Raw genomic sequence first — 16,947 nt, forward strand, 5'->3', positions numbered from 1 at the left:
GGTTTCTAGCCCTTGACATTTAATGAGGCAATGTGCACTAAGGTATTACACTAGTCAGCCCTCTTCAGTATGACACTGGCTTCTTCATACACAATTTGCTTTCTTCCCATAGAGTATTCTAGTCTGTTTCTTTCACTTTACACCTGGGCTTGAACTTGCAGACAGTTTCTGCAGAAAGACAGCTGGATTTTACAGCTGTAGGCATTACTGAGGGCCTAGGCGGCCAGACTTCCCTTTCCTGTTTGGTAACCTGGTGCTGAGCACAATTTCCCCAAACTTTTATCTGGGTTATGAGACAGAACTAAACACCCCTTAACTGTGGCTGGGCTGCATTCAGGGTAGCTGTGGAGGAAGAAAGGTGGTTATAAGCCACCTTTGCTCCTCTCCTTCCCCAGTCTTGGGGTCCTTTGTGCAACTCAGAGCAGACTCAGAGATGCTCTAAATTGCACTGTCTACAGTGGCCCTGGAGAAGATTTGTATCAACCTAGGGATTGCAGGAGTGCAAGGTGCTCTGTCCACAACCCAACCCATCCTGTTATGCTGGGGGAGAGTAGGGAGTGGACAGCTGTATGCAAATCAGGAATTCCCCCACACTGGAAGGATCATTGATGGTTAGTTAAGCCAGCTTTATGTCCTGTAGTGGAGGGAGGGAAGCATCTGGTCCAAAGTGTCTGTGGGTCCAGTCCTGCAACTTAAGTTGCATTAAAACCCACTTTGCTACAGTGACAAAGCTACTTGCAAGAGTAAAGTTTGTAAGATTGTGCCCTTTTATCTTGTCCACTCAGAGAAACAGGCCTAGAAGTCAAGTTCCATTTAGAACAACTGGGTTTCATCTTGACCCGCCTCATTGGGATAGATTCCCATCTCAATTAGATCAGTGTAAATCAGGAGTAACAGCAGTGAGGTCAGTGGTGTACACTACACTAGCTGGAGGGCAGTGAATTCTGGCCACACCCCCTTCAACACCAACATGCCCCCCATGCAGGAGGGCTGAGAGACAGTAACTATTCCAGCAGGGGATTGCTGCCGCACAAGGGAAAATCCTCAGCTGCAGTGAAGGGCATTTTTACAGTTCCTGTGCAGCACTGGAGTTATAGTGGGGCCAAGATACGGCCCTTAGCTTCTTCAAGACAGCTTCTGTTCTTTGCCCATTAACATCAGTGGGCAATGAAACCACACCACAGAGCAGAATTTGACCATCTATGTCTTCAATGTAGACATATGTCTTCAACCTGTAGAATTCTATTTATCTACTTTAGAGGGGTGAGCAGAGAGCTAATATTCATGAAGGGCTTTGAGAACCTAAGAGAAAGGGTGCTTTGTATGGAAGCTCGTATGTATTAAAACCTTGTTTGTGTTAGTATTTGCATACTTATGACAAACACTCAGGGAGCAGTAAACCAAAGAAGGTGGGGCTATTTTTATTCAGGGTTGCCCTTCTCCTCCCTACCCCCCTCCTGCCTGCCCCTGGCTAACTATAGGTACACTTTAAAGTCTAGAATGCTTGCAGCAGTGTTTGAGATTAAACCCATACTATCAAGATGAAAGACTCCATATGCTAATGCAAAAGGTTCCTGCTAGGAAAAACTGCATCCTCTGAAGAATCGAATAAAACCCAGAGGAAGTGGAGCATGATATCACTGAGCTTTAGGGCAGACTGCCTCAGCATTACTGTGTCTAGTGGTGTTATGCTGTTCACTCGTGACGAAAATCAAATGGGGAAGAGAAACAGAACAAAGGGTAAAATTAGAGCTTGGGGTAACCAAAGAGATCCTAAGACAGACAGCAAAGACTGTACTTATTTGATCTGGTTGACAAGTGTTGATATGGTCCACGCCATCCATTAAAATATGTATTTTACTTATGTACTATGGCTGGTGTATTACATTTTGGTCCTGTAACAATATGATTTATATGGTAGCAGCACATACAAGCGCCGACTATGAGTCAGGATTCACTGTTCTTGACTCTGCACAAACAGAGAAAAAGATGGCCCCTGACCCCCAGATTTAAGTACAGGACAAGAGAGCCAACAGGTGGATTCAGACCTATATCCAGTCTATCATCCCATGTTAGCTTAAGGCAGTGGATTCAGCTCTCCAGCAGCCTAACCATTGCCAAGGTTTTATTGTAGGCACCTCAGCAGAGGAGAATTTTACGCTGAGCATTAAATGTGAATTGGCATTTCAAAGATGGGGACTGAGTTCATCAAGACATTCTTTAGCAATGGGACTGGATTCCCAGGGGAACAGGATGGAGCCGTTCACATCTTGGTCACAAAACTGAATCTCACAATTTTTCAGTGGCTATTAAATGAATGGCTTCATGTAGACAGCCCTGATTACCAACAAGGTGCTAGTTATCTAACCAGAAGGCTAAGGGTTTGAAAAGGAATAAAGGCTGAATGAGAGATGCAAGGACGATCGTGCATCTCCTACCTGAGAGGTGAGACCTGCAGGTAAAAGCAGGTTTGCAGAGTAGTGTGGGGGAGCTTGCATTGCTGCTATCCATGCTGCATCTGTTCAGTGGATATCATTTTCAACAGCTATTGGTCTAGTATTCTCAGGAGTGCTGCAGTCACTGAAACTACAACCTACAATTTGGTAATTTTAGGACATTTTCTCCCCTCTTCATTGGGACAGGCCTGAAACTCATGCCTAGGTTTGAACGTACTCAACTCTGAATCTGGGCCCCATCACTAATTTTTTTTTTTAGTGACAAAAGTAGGATTGGCTGAGCCCATTTATAAAAATTAATTCATACAAGTCCTTCTCTCCAGAATGAGAACAGCCCAGCACTACATATAAGAGACCGAGGATAGATCTTCAGCTGGCATAAATTAATGCAGTGCCAATGATTTTCATGAGGTTACACCAATCTGCACCAGCTGAGTATGTGACCTGGAAAGCCCAGTGAGAGGGGAAGCTACCTAATGAAGTGAGTACATTTCTGAAAATCCTAATCCAATGCCAACAGAAGTTGACGGCAAAACTCACATCGATTGAATGGGTGCTGGCTCAGAACCATATTCTGTGGAATGGAATAAAGAAAAGTGTCTAGCCAGGCAAGATCTGATACACTTGCCACTGCACCTGACTTTATTAGACTCATTGGCCAAGCTCAGCCCTCAGTTACGCTGTACTCTGAGCAATTCTATCCTGGTGTCCAACACGTGATCCTTAGTGCATGCTTCTCCATCACCCCTCAGAACCTGGAAACCCCAAAGCTCTAGCAGGCCTCCATTTAGTCCCAATGCATTCCAGTGGCCAGACAACTGCACCTCTTATCTGCCATGTACTAGCCGAGCGATGATGCAGATCATGGCCAGTGTGTTGTCTGTTAAGGATTCAGGGAATGAGAACCATCTGTGCCCTTACTTATCCCAGTTAGGGTAGAGGCAGTGCCTCTTAGTCTTTTTGTCCCATGTTTATAGGTTTGTGGAGGTTCTTTTTTCAACACCATAGAAACAGACCTATTGGAAGTGGGTTGTGTGAGGCACCCGCAGCCTGCCACAGTGCTTGTGTGGAGCCACCACACTGCCTCTGGGAGAGCAGAAATGAAGCATGCTCACTGGGGCCCAGGCTCTCCCAGACCTGCTCCGAGTGCACCCTCCGTTACTAGGGCTGCACAGGCCATAGCCCAGCCTCCTTTTCAGTCCGTTTCGGGGAATCCGGTCACTGGCAGGGGGATGGAAAGGAGTGTTCAGCCCTGCTCGCAGACTGCTTTTCTCTGGCCAGTACAAAAGCCATTCACACTGGAGGGAGGCTTCTTTCACACCCTCAATCAAGAGCCACTCACAATCTGGACCTTTGGCAAGACAGAGTGGCCCTGATTCTCTTCTCACATTGGATTTGACACCAGCATAAAACCATTCACAACAGTGGAGTTGTTTCTGTAATTACACAAGCATACCTGAGAGCAGAAACTTACATGTCACGCACTTAACTGAGCTCCCCTGCCCTCCCTGCTGCTATTCTTATCTTGTACTTAATGCCCAAATCTCTGCATCTGCTCTGTGCAGGGAGAAGCCCTCTAAAGATGCCCAGCTAATTAGCCTATTCACTGGCATGGCCCAGCTGTTTCGTGCCACTCCAGTGAGGCAGAGCACCTCTAATCCTGGTTAAACTGGGTTTCTGGCTGCTTTGCATCACGAGACCTGCACAAAGCAGCTGGAGTGCACCAGAGAATCTGGCTCAACGTACGGGATTGTATTTTATTAGCTGTGGCGTCTCTTCCGCCCCTGTCAATCCATTCCACTAAATGGAAGAGGGTCATTTTACTAATTGCATGGTTCTACTGCCACTCGGGACGTACACAACAAACCTACTTAGGCAAGCAATGAATAGTAGCTGTAGAACTGGAGAATAATTATGAATCACTGTAATGGATTATTAGCTATGTGACTGTCCTCATTTAACTTGCAGTGCAGTCTGAAAAATACTAGCTCATCCTACACTGTCTAGTCTGTATTGTTATCCAGCATGTGCTCAGCTAGCTGCAGCTTCTGGTTTTTCTTTCACATCATTGCACACAGACCTGTGTGCAGCTTGCTCCCGAATTCACCTTGTTCTGACAGCTGCATCGGAATAGAAAATGAATGAGTCAGAAAGGTTAAAGGTCACATTGTTTTCAAATGAGGAGCACATTCATTCAGAAAAGAGTGGTTTGTCATGGGTGAGAGGAAGTACTGTGCAATTTCCTTCAAGCCACACTAGCCAGCTGAAAGGAAACCCTCCCATCGTGGAATTTCACAATGCTTTCTAAGGGCTGAAAGTGTGACAAGCCATGACCAGGCAGTCAAGGGAGTGCAAATTTTAAAAAAATCCCTCAGTCAAGAGCAGGTTTCCGTTTTCTTTCCAGCTAATCCTCCTCCCTTTTTCATTTTTACTTTCATAAATAGTTTTGTGGAGAAATTCGTTTTTCATTTCTATTTTAAATGGGATTCTCTTTTACCATCTATTGTATTTTTGTGGATTTTTTTTTTTTTTTTATGAACAAACTAGGATAAAAGAGTCTTAAGATAGCTTGTGCTAGCTCTGCATGGAGAGATATTCGCTCAATGTGTATGTAATATGCAATTGCGCTAGATTAGACTCAGGGCACTGTGGCATTTAAATGTATTTATGAATGGCTGATCTTCCAAATGCAAACAAAAGGGATTTCCTTGAATTTATGTTTTGGTTGTACTCGTGAAGACAACCCTTTTGAGTTGGCTCCCCCGACCACTACTGTCTCCTCATTCAATCCTTGCCGAGCATCTTCATCTACCACAAAACTTTCAGGAAATGTGTCGGCATCAATCTATGTATGTCTCTATTTACCTTTGTTGTTCTGAGAAGTGACTGTGCCATTTTTACCAAAATGTTTGTTAAAAAAAGCCTGAGGGAGACACCTGGCATAGAAAATTTCAGCTCAAACAGCTGAACTGAAAACAGGATCTTACAGTAGGAAATGCTAAGTGACCTCACCTATAGGCATTGCTACCTGAACCATCCATAATGTAACTCCCTGTCTCTAACCTGTTGTCTGTCTTGTCTATTTAACTCTCCAGAGGAGGGATGTCCCTTACTGTGTGTGCGCACATTGCCTGGTACAATGGGTCATTGTATTGCAGAGGGCCAAACCAAGATCAAAGATTAAAATAATGTTGAATGTTTGTTGTGTTCCATGGAAGTTTGTGTTTATTTTGGTTTGATATTACCAGGTCCTACAAAGGAGAAAAAATATTTTAATTCCTTTCTTCAGAATGCACTTAGGGAGCTTCCAGGAGAAGATGTAGCCCAGTTTGTATCCCCTGCAAAATGGGGATGATATCTTTCTGTACCTCACAGCAGGCCGTGACGTTTTGTTATGTAGTTGTGAAGGGTTATATAGATACTGGTGTTATTGCAAGAGTGAAGCACAGTACAGCGGCCTGATTACAGGACTCAGGATCCCAGACGTCCTACATTTGCGTCTCAGTTCTGACAGACTTCCCCCGTCACTGGCATCTTACTCTAGTTGCTCTGACATCAGTATTAAATTCTAATATCTCTGCCTCAATTCCTCCATATAGAAAATGAAACTAATCGTATTTCTCTGAGGTGCTAATGTTTTCAAAGTGCTCAGAAGATGCGTCGTCCTAACTATATGCCTAGTACTATCCATGTTAGACCATTTATCCAGTTTAGGAGCACAATCTATGCAAGCTAAATAGACATCTCTACAAGCTGTGGAGAGCCTGCTTTCAGTCTTTTCCATGAGTCATTTGAAAGCTAACTTATTGGACACGCCTCTGCTGAGTTATTTTTCATTTTTAGCATCTCTTCTAGTTCCTTTCCACAGGCTCCTCAGAACAGAGGCAGCAAATATAGAGCAAAAAGAAGGAACAAAGTCAGCTCACAACCCAGATTCCATTCTGCAGCAAAGCACAGACTGAGGGTTCTCAACATGGAGGGTAGCAGACAGGTGTCAGGGATCCCAAACACCTCGCCCTCAGCATGTTGCTAAATGAGCAAGGGATCGAGGGAGACATCGAGAGAATGGGAGCTAGGACATCCTGCTACCTCATGCACTGAACTCTCATGGACATTAGTAGGAGGTTTAGGTATAAAGCAATGCAAGCCCAGACAGATTCCTCAGGGGATGTTCTTTATTTTAAAAGATTGAAGATACGCATAACAAGGTTTATCCCCAGACAAGCATGTGCACACGCACAAGTATCTGACCTGCACTGCACATTTCAGGAGCTGGGCCCCAGCCAGCTCAATTGTTATTTTGAAAAGGTAGCACTATCATCAGTAGCATATAAAGAGACAGTAAGTCTAGTCTAGCCACAGACTATGGACTTTATTGAAGGTGCACCCAAGTCCCCCCCCCCCCCTTTTTTTTTTCTTCCTAGCCATTAATACACTCTTGATACCCATCATAGCATCTTCTGCAATTAAAACACACTTTCATTCCAGGTTCCATTGTCCAAAGACAAACGCCACTTATGAACATGAAATCACACTTGTGAGCTACTGAGAGCTGGTTGTTAACCTAGTACCTTCATGAAAGGATGGATGGTCTCGTAACTAAGACAATGGACTGGCACTCAGCTGCTACCAGGTTTGTTTCCAGGCTCTGACACAGCCACCTTGTATGTCTTTGGCCAAGTAATTTGGCTGCTCTGTGACTCAGTCGGGGAATGTCAATGGTCTCATCTGTTAGCTGCCTTGTCTATCTCATTTGTAAGCTCTTTGGGGCTAGGTCTGTCTCAGTATTTGTGGGGTGACTGGCACAATAAGGGTCCCATTGCAGCTGATGGCCTTTTAATGTAACCATGACAAATAAATAATAAGCAGGCAGAGATGCAACTGTATAAAAAGGCTGGGCGATAGCAGGTGTTCGAGCACATGAATTCTACAGCTGCCCTGAGGGAGGGGAATACCAACAGGATATTAAAAGAAGACAGACGTCACACATCCTCTACAGCAGTTGCACCTATGCTGCAAGGTTTGCTCCATGTACACCACTAGAACCTGACTCCTTCAGCTCAAGCAGCGCACTTATGAGTGTGTACGCAAGGAATCACATCGAGAGGGGTTTGTACAAAAACTGACCCATGTCTCGTATGTGCGTAACCCCCTTTGCTTTTTCTGATCTCACGGTGCTCAGCCAAAAACCTTACTGCTGTAAGTGCAGCTGCTGTGTCTATGTTTCCCAGACCCGGTGGCACTATAGAAAGCTTGAGGGACTGCAAACAATTGCTATTTCAGTACGTTAGAGGAAGGGCAGGAGGTAGTTAACCATGCTCAGTAGCAGTTTCAAAGCTGGGGTGGAAGGGCTCATTTAGGGCAGCATTCCTGCATGTACACACCTGCACCCCCCTTAGAAGCTGGAAGCTTCTGGCCAATCAGTAGTGAGTTCTGTCAGGGGCACAAAAGTGGCTGCCCCTTGGAGTGCCAGTCCAATCCAACCCAGCCTTGCAGGGAGAAGATTGGGTTACCTCAGGTAACCCAGACTGAATCTGCAGGTTGGAACTCTGTGCAATCACTTGTAATTTATTAGAAGTGGGACTGAGACAGGGAAGACACCATAAAGGAGGCATCTCAGAGTGGAAGCCAAACGTCTTCACGATGTGCATTGCAGCATTGAACCAAAGACACTGGGTGAGCTTAGCCGCTCCAGTAACTGTCAGGATTGTTTTCTTATTTGAAGTTGTGTGTGCTCACCCATGTCGATGCTGACATAACTGAGTGTGTAATATAGCTACATGTTTTATTTAATTGTCAATATAATATGCAAGGTGAGCCTGCGTGAAATCAGAAGATCTCCCATTGTCATAAATCCCCTTTCCTGTATTTATTTTGTAATGTGTGTGTGTGTATAAGGAAATTAACATCGCTAACTAGAGATTTGTTCATCTAGCTAGGGTGCATTGTAACCACTATACATTTGGAACTCTTAAGGGTGTGTATGTGTGAGAAATACTGGCCTTATGGTAAAGACCAGTATTGAATTCCTAAGAAGAGAAAGCAAATGAATCTTATTATAATTTCTACTTTTAGTATTTAAAGAGTTCCCATAGGAAGCCCAGCTATTGTCTTTTGCAAGGATATGAATTCATGGTCTGTGCAAATACACAGGTGTTTTGTAGCACAGAATTGGCAAGTAAATTGACTTTACCTCCCCACTATACAGGTTATAAATAAGTTTACAACTAACAGCCTAAAATAAAATCTAAGTCCAAGGCCCACACTCAGCTTTCCACACAGTACCTGAGGCTATGGACTACTATTTGTGATATAAGTAGGTAAGGCAGGAGGTCCACTCACCAGCCAATGCATCAGAGAACTTTCAGCAAACACAGGATTTCAGTCCCTTTTCTTCTTGGTCTACATTTTATTTATCCAAAATAAAACAGCTTACTATTCATGACTGGCCTAACCCACATCCTTCTTCCTGAACCAAGGAACTCTCTGCTCCTTGAGCTCAGGCTGCCCTTTATATGCCAGCAGGTCTGGCTCTGAGTCAGCAGTTTCTACCATGTGATCCCAGGACTTATTCCCTTCACCTGTCAAGGTGGGCTGATCTTGGCAAAAGGCTGCAGCTGAATCCCAACCCCCTTAAAGAACCAGCTCACCATCTTGACAAAGTGATGTTAGGTGCCTCAATTTTGGGATGCCCAACTGGAAACATGTTAAGGAAGCGCTCAGCACTCTCTGAAAATCAGGTCCCTTTGAGTTGTTTCAAGCTGAACAGCCAAAAACCACCAGTCACTTTTGAAAATGTAATCCTGTATAATTAAGCTAGACTATCCTCAACAATGAGATACCAACAGCTGAGATAAAGTTGTCATGTATCAGCTAGATCAGTGCTTATTTATAAGATCCAAGACATGTTCCCTAAATTAGATTGTCCTTTGGAAGTTCATTATAAACCAATCAGTCATAGAAAGCACCTGCAGCTTGGACACTGCACCCACCCAAGGTACTGTCAGTTTGACTGTTGACTTCAACCACAGAGAGTACCTGGGCCCAAATCATCTGTGGCAACAATAAACCATTTTTTGCCTGTTTTGGGGCATTGCTTTTCAATGAGAAAACAGCAGATGCCGAGGCCCAGAACCACAAAGGAATGTGGGTGTCTAAGTCCATCCCAGTTTTAGGCTCCACTGTGATCCACAAAACTCACTTGGTGCCTAAGTTTTCAGGATAAAAGTTCCCTTGGTGCCGAAGTTTCTGCTTCTGAGCATGCACATTGCTGCCTCCCTCTGGCATTCAGATACCTAGCTAAGCTCCAGAGTGATTCACAAACTGGCTGAAGATAGGCATTCATCCAGCTAACTCATATACAGGGCCTGAACCAGTAGGCATGCTCAGAGGCCACCTACCAGATCAGGTCCCATTCAAAAAGAAGGCTGGAAGAAGAGGTGATGCTGCATGGAGGGTGCCTTTTAGTCCAGTGGTTAGAGCACTCACCTGGGGTGTGGGGAGACCTCAGGTTCTATTCCCAGCTCAGGTGGAGGAAAAGAAAGGCTCTCCCCACACTCAGAGATGTGCGCTAACCTTTAGGCTATGGAATAGTCTTAGCCGCACTCCTTCAGGCTCTCCAGTTGAAGCTGTTCCACTGTGTACACAAAATTAAAGAGCAAAGGGAGCAGTGGGAGTGGTCCCTGGCTGCCCTAGCCACCAGCCTATAGAGTCATTCTCCCACACTCTCGGCCCCAATGACTTTTTAATTATTTAATACACAATGGAACAGCTTCAATCAGAGAGACTCAACGAGCCACCCCCATCAGAATATCCATAGTTCAATGGTTAGAACATGCACCGAAGAGGCGGGGGAGACTGCTCTTCAGATCTTTCCTTCCCCTCTGCCTGGGAGGGGAATTGAATTGGAGCGCTGTAACCACTGGGCTAAAAGTTATAAGGTGGGCACCACCTGCTCCAGCCAGTTCATGCAGAGTGAGGCAGGAACCCAGCTCCGGCTCACAAAAAATGGCTTAGGCACCTAAACTGCTTAACTCCAGGACAGGTTCCCGGTTGTGCATTGCAAGCAGAGATAGGCGTCTCCTTGCAGATCAAACTTAGGCTCCTACCTCTGAGAGAAGGGCAGGGCTTAAGACACATCCCTCTCCTCAGCCCCTCTCATTGGCTAGTTTAGGTGGCTGTCATACTAGCAAACTGGCTTTTGTGGATCCCATTCTAAGGCACCTGTCCCTCCCCATGCCTATGCACCTAGGAACCTATGACAAGCTTTGTGAATCTCGGGGTTGTTCCAGTGATTTTCTAGGCAGCTAAGAGGCAGGTGTCGTGATGCTGAGTGCTGCAATGCCAAAGTCTTTTTATGGATCTGGCCTCTGGTGCCTTAATTAGTGTGCAATAGGAGTCAAAGACAATTAATGTTTTAGCTATTATATTAACATATCATGCAAACCACATGCAGTACCTAACGATATAATTAATATTGTGCATTTTGGACTTGATCCTGATATGTGCTGAGCGCTGGCAAGTCTTTATTACTTTAAAATAGTGAGACTCTAGTCTTGGTGAATTCATATTATTGTTTAACACAAATTTCAATCTGAGAAATACTGGTTATTTCATGATCTTTTTTTTAAGGACAAACACACAGAAACCAATCTCCTCCTCAGTCATTAACAGCTGATGCATAAACATAGGGTCCAGAAATATATAGTTAGACTTTCTAGATATGTGATGAGGAATGAATGAGACCTTAACCCAGCCAAACTCTTATACATGTACATAATTCTATTTAAATCAATTGGCCTACTTGTGTGTTTAATGCTACGCAGATGTTTAGGTGAGTTAATGGAGTGGGTATTAAGCACATGCCTGTGTTTAAGTGTATGAATAGTCCCATTAAAGACAGGGACACTATCTGTGTGGTTTACATCAGGTATGTGCTTAAATACCTGTTTAATGAGCTAGTTAGATCTATATTGATGAAAATATTCAAATGTGTTCTTCCTTTCCACTGAATTCATTCTCACCTTCTTTGCATCTTGTGTAGCACCTGTGTAAAGTGAACATGGGATGCTATCCTTCTGATTTTTGAAAGTTTTCTACTCACTTTCCATGCACTATATGTAGTTCAAGTTACAGTAGAACCTGAAAGTTACGAACACCTCGGGAATGTAGGTTGTTTGTAAGTCTGAACAAAACATTGTGGTTTTTCTTTCAAAAGTTTACAACTGAACATTAACTTAATACAGTTTTGAAACTTTACTATGCAGAAGAAAAATGCTGCTTTCCCTTTATATTTTTAGTAGTTTATGTTTAACACGGCACTGTGCTGTATTTGCTTTTTTTTTTTTTTTTTTGTCTCTGCTGCTGCCTGATTGAATACTTCCGGTTCCAAATGAGGTGTGTGGTTGACTGGTCAGTTCGTAACTCTGATGTTCTTAACTGTGAGGTTCTACTGTATATGTTTGTATATTACCAACTCTCGGTAATATTACGACTGCATGTTATCTTTAACCATAAAACAATAAAATGCTGTAATCATTAGAGGATGTAGGTACACTAAATACACTGCGGATTGCTGCTCTACCAGTTAAATTGAAAAGCAGATGTTTTTCTCTGACCAAATCTGTGATCATTCAGAAAGTGAACAGACATAAAACCCCTCCTACCAGCTGGCATGCTACCAGCATGCAACATAAAAGCGAATTGTGGGAGAATTCCAAACACGTAGGCACATAAGAGGGTATGTGAAAAAAAAGGGAAGGCCAGGATGCCTGCATGATGAAGAAAGATCAGAATTGCCCTTAGCCTAAATACAGAAAAGTAATTGACTCCCCTTCCCTCCCACACACAAGAAAGCTGCTACAAAGTGGCTATTCTGAAATAGATGTGGTGATGGGACAATAGTGTAGATATTTGGAACTCTGCACAGTTAGTTTTTGGTTTTTTTGATCTTTTAAACTGAGAAAGGCCTTAATGGCAGTAACATGTGATGGAACTTTCTCTCTGCCTCTGTCAGCTGGTACGACTGTACACAAATAAATAACGGAAAAGGATGAGGCATGAACGATTTTTTTAGATCAACCACATCTCGCCGTAGGTGTCATAACCTCAAAAGACCCGACTTTCTCGTTAATGCTTTTTTTCCCCTCTCTGAAAGTCAAAGCGAGTACTGAAACCAGAACTATGCTATTTCAGGAGGAAAAAGAACTCATTTGCATTGTTTTCACATAGTGTGCTAAGTATTTTCAGTATATTTTCATAGAAAACAGAACCCTGTTATGAAGAGAAAACTATTCCTTTCCCCTCATAGGCTAATTTGACAACACTTTGCTTAAATGATACCATAACACTGCAATCACTTAAGGCGATATGCTGATCTGGTGTAAATTGTGTTCATTTCAGATAACTAATTGGCAGTTATAGTAAATTCCTATGTGTAATCACATGCGGGTGTTATACATAACTTCCATGCTGGTACATGACTGTAAAGTGTAATATTTTATGCATTTTAGGGAGATTATTTTTTAAAGTTTGCAAAAGTAATAGAACAACAAAGAACGTAGGAGTCCAAGCTTGCAAGGTGTTGAGAATCCAAGAGCAAATGGGAGTAGAGAATGCACAGCACCTCGTAAGACTGGACTCAGATTGTGTCATGTCTTGTAACGGCCCAAGTATATTCATGCCATGACTCACTTTATGTCACAGACTCAGTGTAATTCACACCACACAATTTAACTCTTCATGGGATATTGTAAGTCAAACTCTACTTGGTCTCTTCAGCTGGTGCACAGAGTTGTGGAGGGCTACAGAGGCAGAAGCCAAGCAAAGTTTCCAGGAACCATTGTGGGGAAATCTGCTACCCAGAACTTCTGATGAATGCTCCAAAAAGGGTGGCATACCCCCACACCAGCACCTGCTGCATGTGTGTAATGGGACGTAGGCCCTAGATAAATCAATCCCCAAGCCAGTTCAATATGCCCCTTTGACACTCTTGAATGAAAGGTTCTAGAGTTTAGGCATTATAACCCTTTGGAGAGTCACATGCTCTGTTCATTAGGAGAACTCTTCAAAGGGCCTCTGAGTCCTGCCTTATGGACGCTAGCTAGACAGTTCATTTAAGTTTGGGCGCTTCCTCTGAATTCCTATTGTTGCTGCTGCCAACAATGCCATTCTGGAGCCCCCTACTGGCATTGGCACTGGAGTGTGACATGCATATTTCACCTGGATGATGGCAGTATCAATTAAAATCGGTGACTGGCACATAGGACTGAGAGGATGGAAGGCAGAACAGACACTTTATTTAAGCGCAAATGATCATTTAAATGCATTTACCTTGCAGGGACCATGTTGCTTCTGACTGTTTTTCTGATAAGGATTTAGCCAAAAACAAAAAAAGCCCAGACGCTATCCATTATAATAGAGGCATGTAAATAGGAACTATTCCCATGCAGCCCTGACCAGTTTTACATACCAATTTTGCTCAAAGGTACTTGATATCCAATTACTCATTAACAACAAAGACAGGCTGTTTATTTTTTTATTGCACATGTGAATTTTAGGATTAGCAATATCAATATTTATTCAGTTAACAGAAAGCAAACATCCGGTCAGTCGTTATAAGTATTGTACATTGTATAGCTGGCTTTCAAGTGTATTAGTCATAAAACAAACAGGGATACAGGTTAGGAGATGAAAGCAAAAATTAAATGAGGGTGAGGAAGAGATAAGAGTGGGTATTGGCATAATAACTAATTTATTGCATACAAGGTTTATTAAGAGCCTGCTCCGCTGCCATGAAGTCAATGGCAAAATTCCTACTGACTTCAGTGGGAGCAGGGTTGAGCCCAGGAGGATGTGCTTGTGGTTTTGGAGGTTAGGGACAGGACATCAGTGGAAACGGAAGTCCGTTATTTTCTATATAGAGCTAGATGCAAGAGTACAATCACTGCATGATCTTCCCGCTGGCTCCTGACAAGAGTCTCAGCTCTGTCCTGAGTGGGTTAAAGGGAGCAGAGGTAATTCAGTCTCTTCACCAGCTAATGAAGGGAATTCTCCTCCCTAGAGACTGCCAAGTCACACAAAATACATGGGACAGTTCTGCCATGTACTCGCCCCATCCTCGAGAGACTGAGCTGAGGGTTATATACTTATGGCAAGCTCTTTGGAGCAGGCACTGTCCTTTCCCATGGATGGGTGCCATGTCTAACATGATGGGCCTCTGACTTGGTTGAGACTCTAGATCACCAATAAATAACAGCGCTAAATGGCATAAATCCCAGGTGGGTTGGGGATTGAGCCTGAAGCAGCTTTGTACTGCAGTGCTGCTAAATCCAAGACAGGGGCTTGAGGAAAACTGCATAGGATCCTTTGCTCTATCCATCTCTGATCCATTTTACAAGCTGGGAACCTGAATCTTAGAGAGGCTAAGCAACTTCCCCAGACCACAAAAGAAGTCTGTGGAAAGCAAGGAACTGACCCCAAGTCTTCCTAGCCCCAGGACAGTGCTCAAACCAACCTTCCCCACCCCAGCCCTTTTCTTACATGCTCTTCTGCCTCCCTCCCTTGTCAGAGACACAGACACATATATACCATTTCCTACTGCTCAGAAGTGTCAGCGGGACATCTACTGTCCTTCAGTAAACGGTGGTGAAGACAGTCAGGGAGAAGCTGGAAAAGCATCTCATGCTAGGTGACATATTCATGTTGGATAAGGGCTAGTTTTGCTTTTGAGGCTGGAGTTGAACAATAGTAGGTTTTGTATTTCCCATCTGTCACTCTGGGAAAAAAATATTATTATTAATAATAATCAAGTGGGAAAACATCATGATAATTCATTCCTCTGGGCTTCCCAGAATGTGCTCTCTACTCTGTCTGTCTTCTGCAGTCTGTGTAAGTGCTAATGAAAAAGAATGGCTTCTCTAGTTCTTTCCTAGGTGATTTTTTTTTCTAGCTACCACAAATGTTAATGGAGGCTATATTAATGGTATATATTACGGTACTGCTACTACGGTAGTAGATCATATTTTATCATTTATTTTCAGCTCTGAATTCCTTTTATTACAGGCAAGGATTTGTCCTGTGGCAGATGAGCTGTATTGCCACTCATGTTAATATACGGCCATTTAATGATTTTTTTTTTTAATTTGTTTGAATACAATTAACGTTTACTTAGCAGGACATTGCTAACACAGGGATATTAATCACACAGGAGGCAGCTAACAAACTATACTTCATATGTGAGCAGAGGTTTATGCTTCAAAGGCGCATTGAATTGTTTATGCAAGATTTAAAGGAGAATGTTAGTGTTTTGCTAGTTAGTAACAATAAGATAGGAATTAAAGGGCAATGAGGGGGGTTCATTTCATTAGGGATCCCATGGGCTTCAGATTGATGTTCAAATCAGTTCAGCTATTGCTGCAAAGACCTGAAGGAAGAGGAGACTAACCCTCTAGTCTAAGGATTGAGTATAGGAGTGGGAGCCAGGAACTCCTGAGTCCTAATAGCTGGCTCTGCTAACGGCCTATCTGACAAACCCAGACTTCTGCAGGTCGTCCTTACTCACCCAAGTAGTCCTGTCGACTTCAATGCAGCTGCCCATAAATGAGTGAGGTTTGCAAGGCTGCCGTCAATGACCTCAGAAATGCAATGCCTCAAGCTCAGCAGACGTATTTCACTTTGCAAAGTAAGGTTCTTATTTGACTGTAGATTGGCTGTTTTGGAAACATTTTACTTGATTTCAGTGGGTGTTTTCCCTAAGTAGCTGACTCAAACTGGACCCAAAGGGCCACATCCTCGGCTAAAGTGCATTGGCAGAGCTCCGTCAACATCAATGAAGCTATGCAGTCAAATACCTTTGCACTTTGAAAGGAGGCGGGGCATTTGAAATCGAGTGCTTCCCTCTTCTTTTGCAGGCTGGGATCTGAATTCGTCCTTCTGCGTTTCCTCTCCTCTCCTTATAGTAGAGTGCGAGGTGTGACATTTCCACTGCAGGGCAAGGAAACCACTGGAGGCTTGGGTCTTGACAAGTGGACAGAGGAGGAATGAGCAAGTGCAGAATAGGCGGTTGGAAATACTCTTTTGCATTGGCAGATAAGATCTCAGAAGATCCGGGCCTACCCCATGCCCATTCTGCCCCTCCACCAAACTAATGGACTGAGAAATGGGGGAGAATGCTAGAGAGGTGTATCTGATCCATTGGTTTTCATGGGCACGCACTTACCCAAGTGCAGAATTTAGCTCAAAATGTGAATGACCAATGATCTAGGCTTTTTTATAAAATATTATTGAGCAAATTAAAACTACAGGAAAGTTTACTCACCCTAAGTGCATGCACATTTCATAGGAGAGGAAGGCTTGTTACCATGGTGAAATAGTTTTCTTTGTTAGTTATTGCTAAAGAATGCACCGCAAATTCCAAAGGCAGATAATTCGCTTGCTCCTTCCCCCTAAGTCCCTGATAGGAGAAAATATCAGCTTGCAAGGGCCTGATCCT

The 16,947-nt window shown here is 43.5% G+C and overlaps 1 long non-coding RNA gene across 1 annotated transcript in view; it reads right to left on the minus strand.

Annotated features, from left to right (window-relative positions):
• The window catches only part of LOC137141416 (uncharacterized), a 129,356-nt gene extending 120,440 nt beyond the window's left edge, over positions 1-8,916 (minus strand). The window contains exon 1 of the long non-coding RNA XR_010916627.1: positions 8,799-8,916. This is a non-coding gene — a long non-coding RNA (uncharacterized lncRNA). The remainder of the gene's footprint in view (positions 1-8,798) is intronic.
• Positions 8,917-16,947: the final 8,031 nt, after the last annotated feature.

The sequence above is a fragment of the Emydura macquarii genome, unplaced genomic scaffold (assembly GCF_026122565.2).
Source record: "Emydura macquarii macquarii isolate MOO-44397 ecotype Brisbane River unplaced genomic scaffold, CSIRO-AGI_Emac_v2 contig_369, whole genome shotgun sequence".
In the NCBI taxonomy this organism is placed as follows: domain Eukaryota; kingdom Metazoa; phylum Chordata; order Testudines; family Chelidae; genus Emydura; species Emydura macquarii.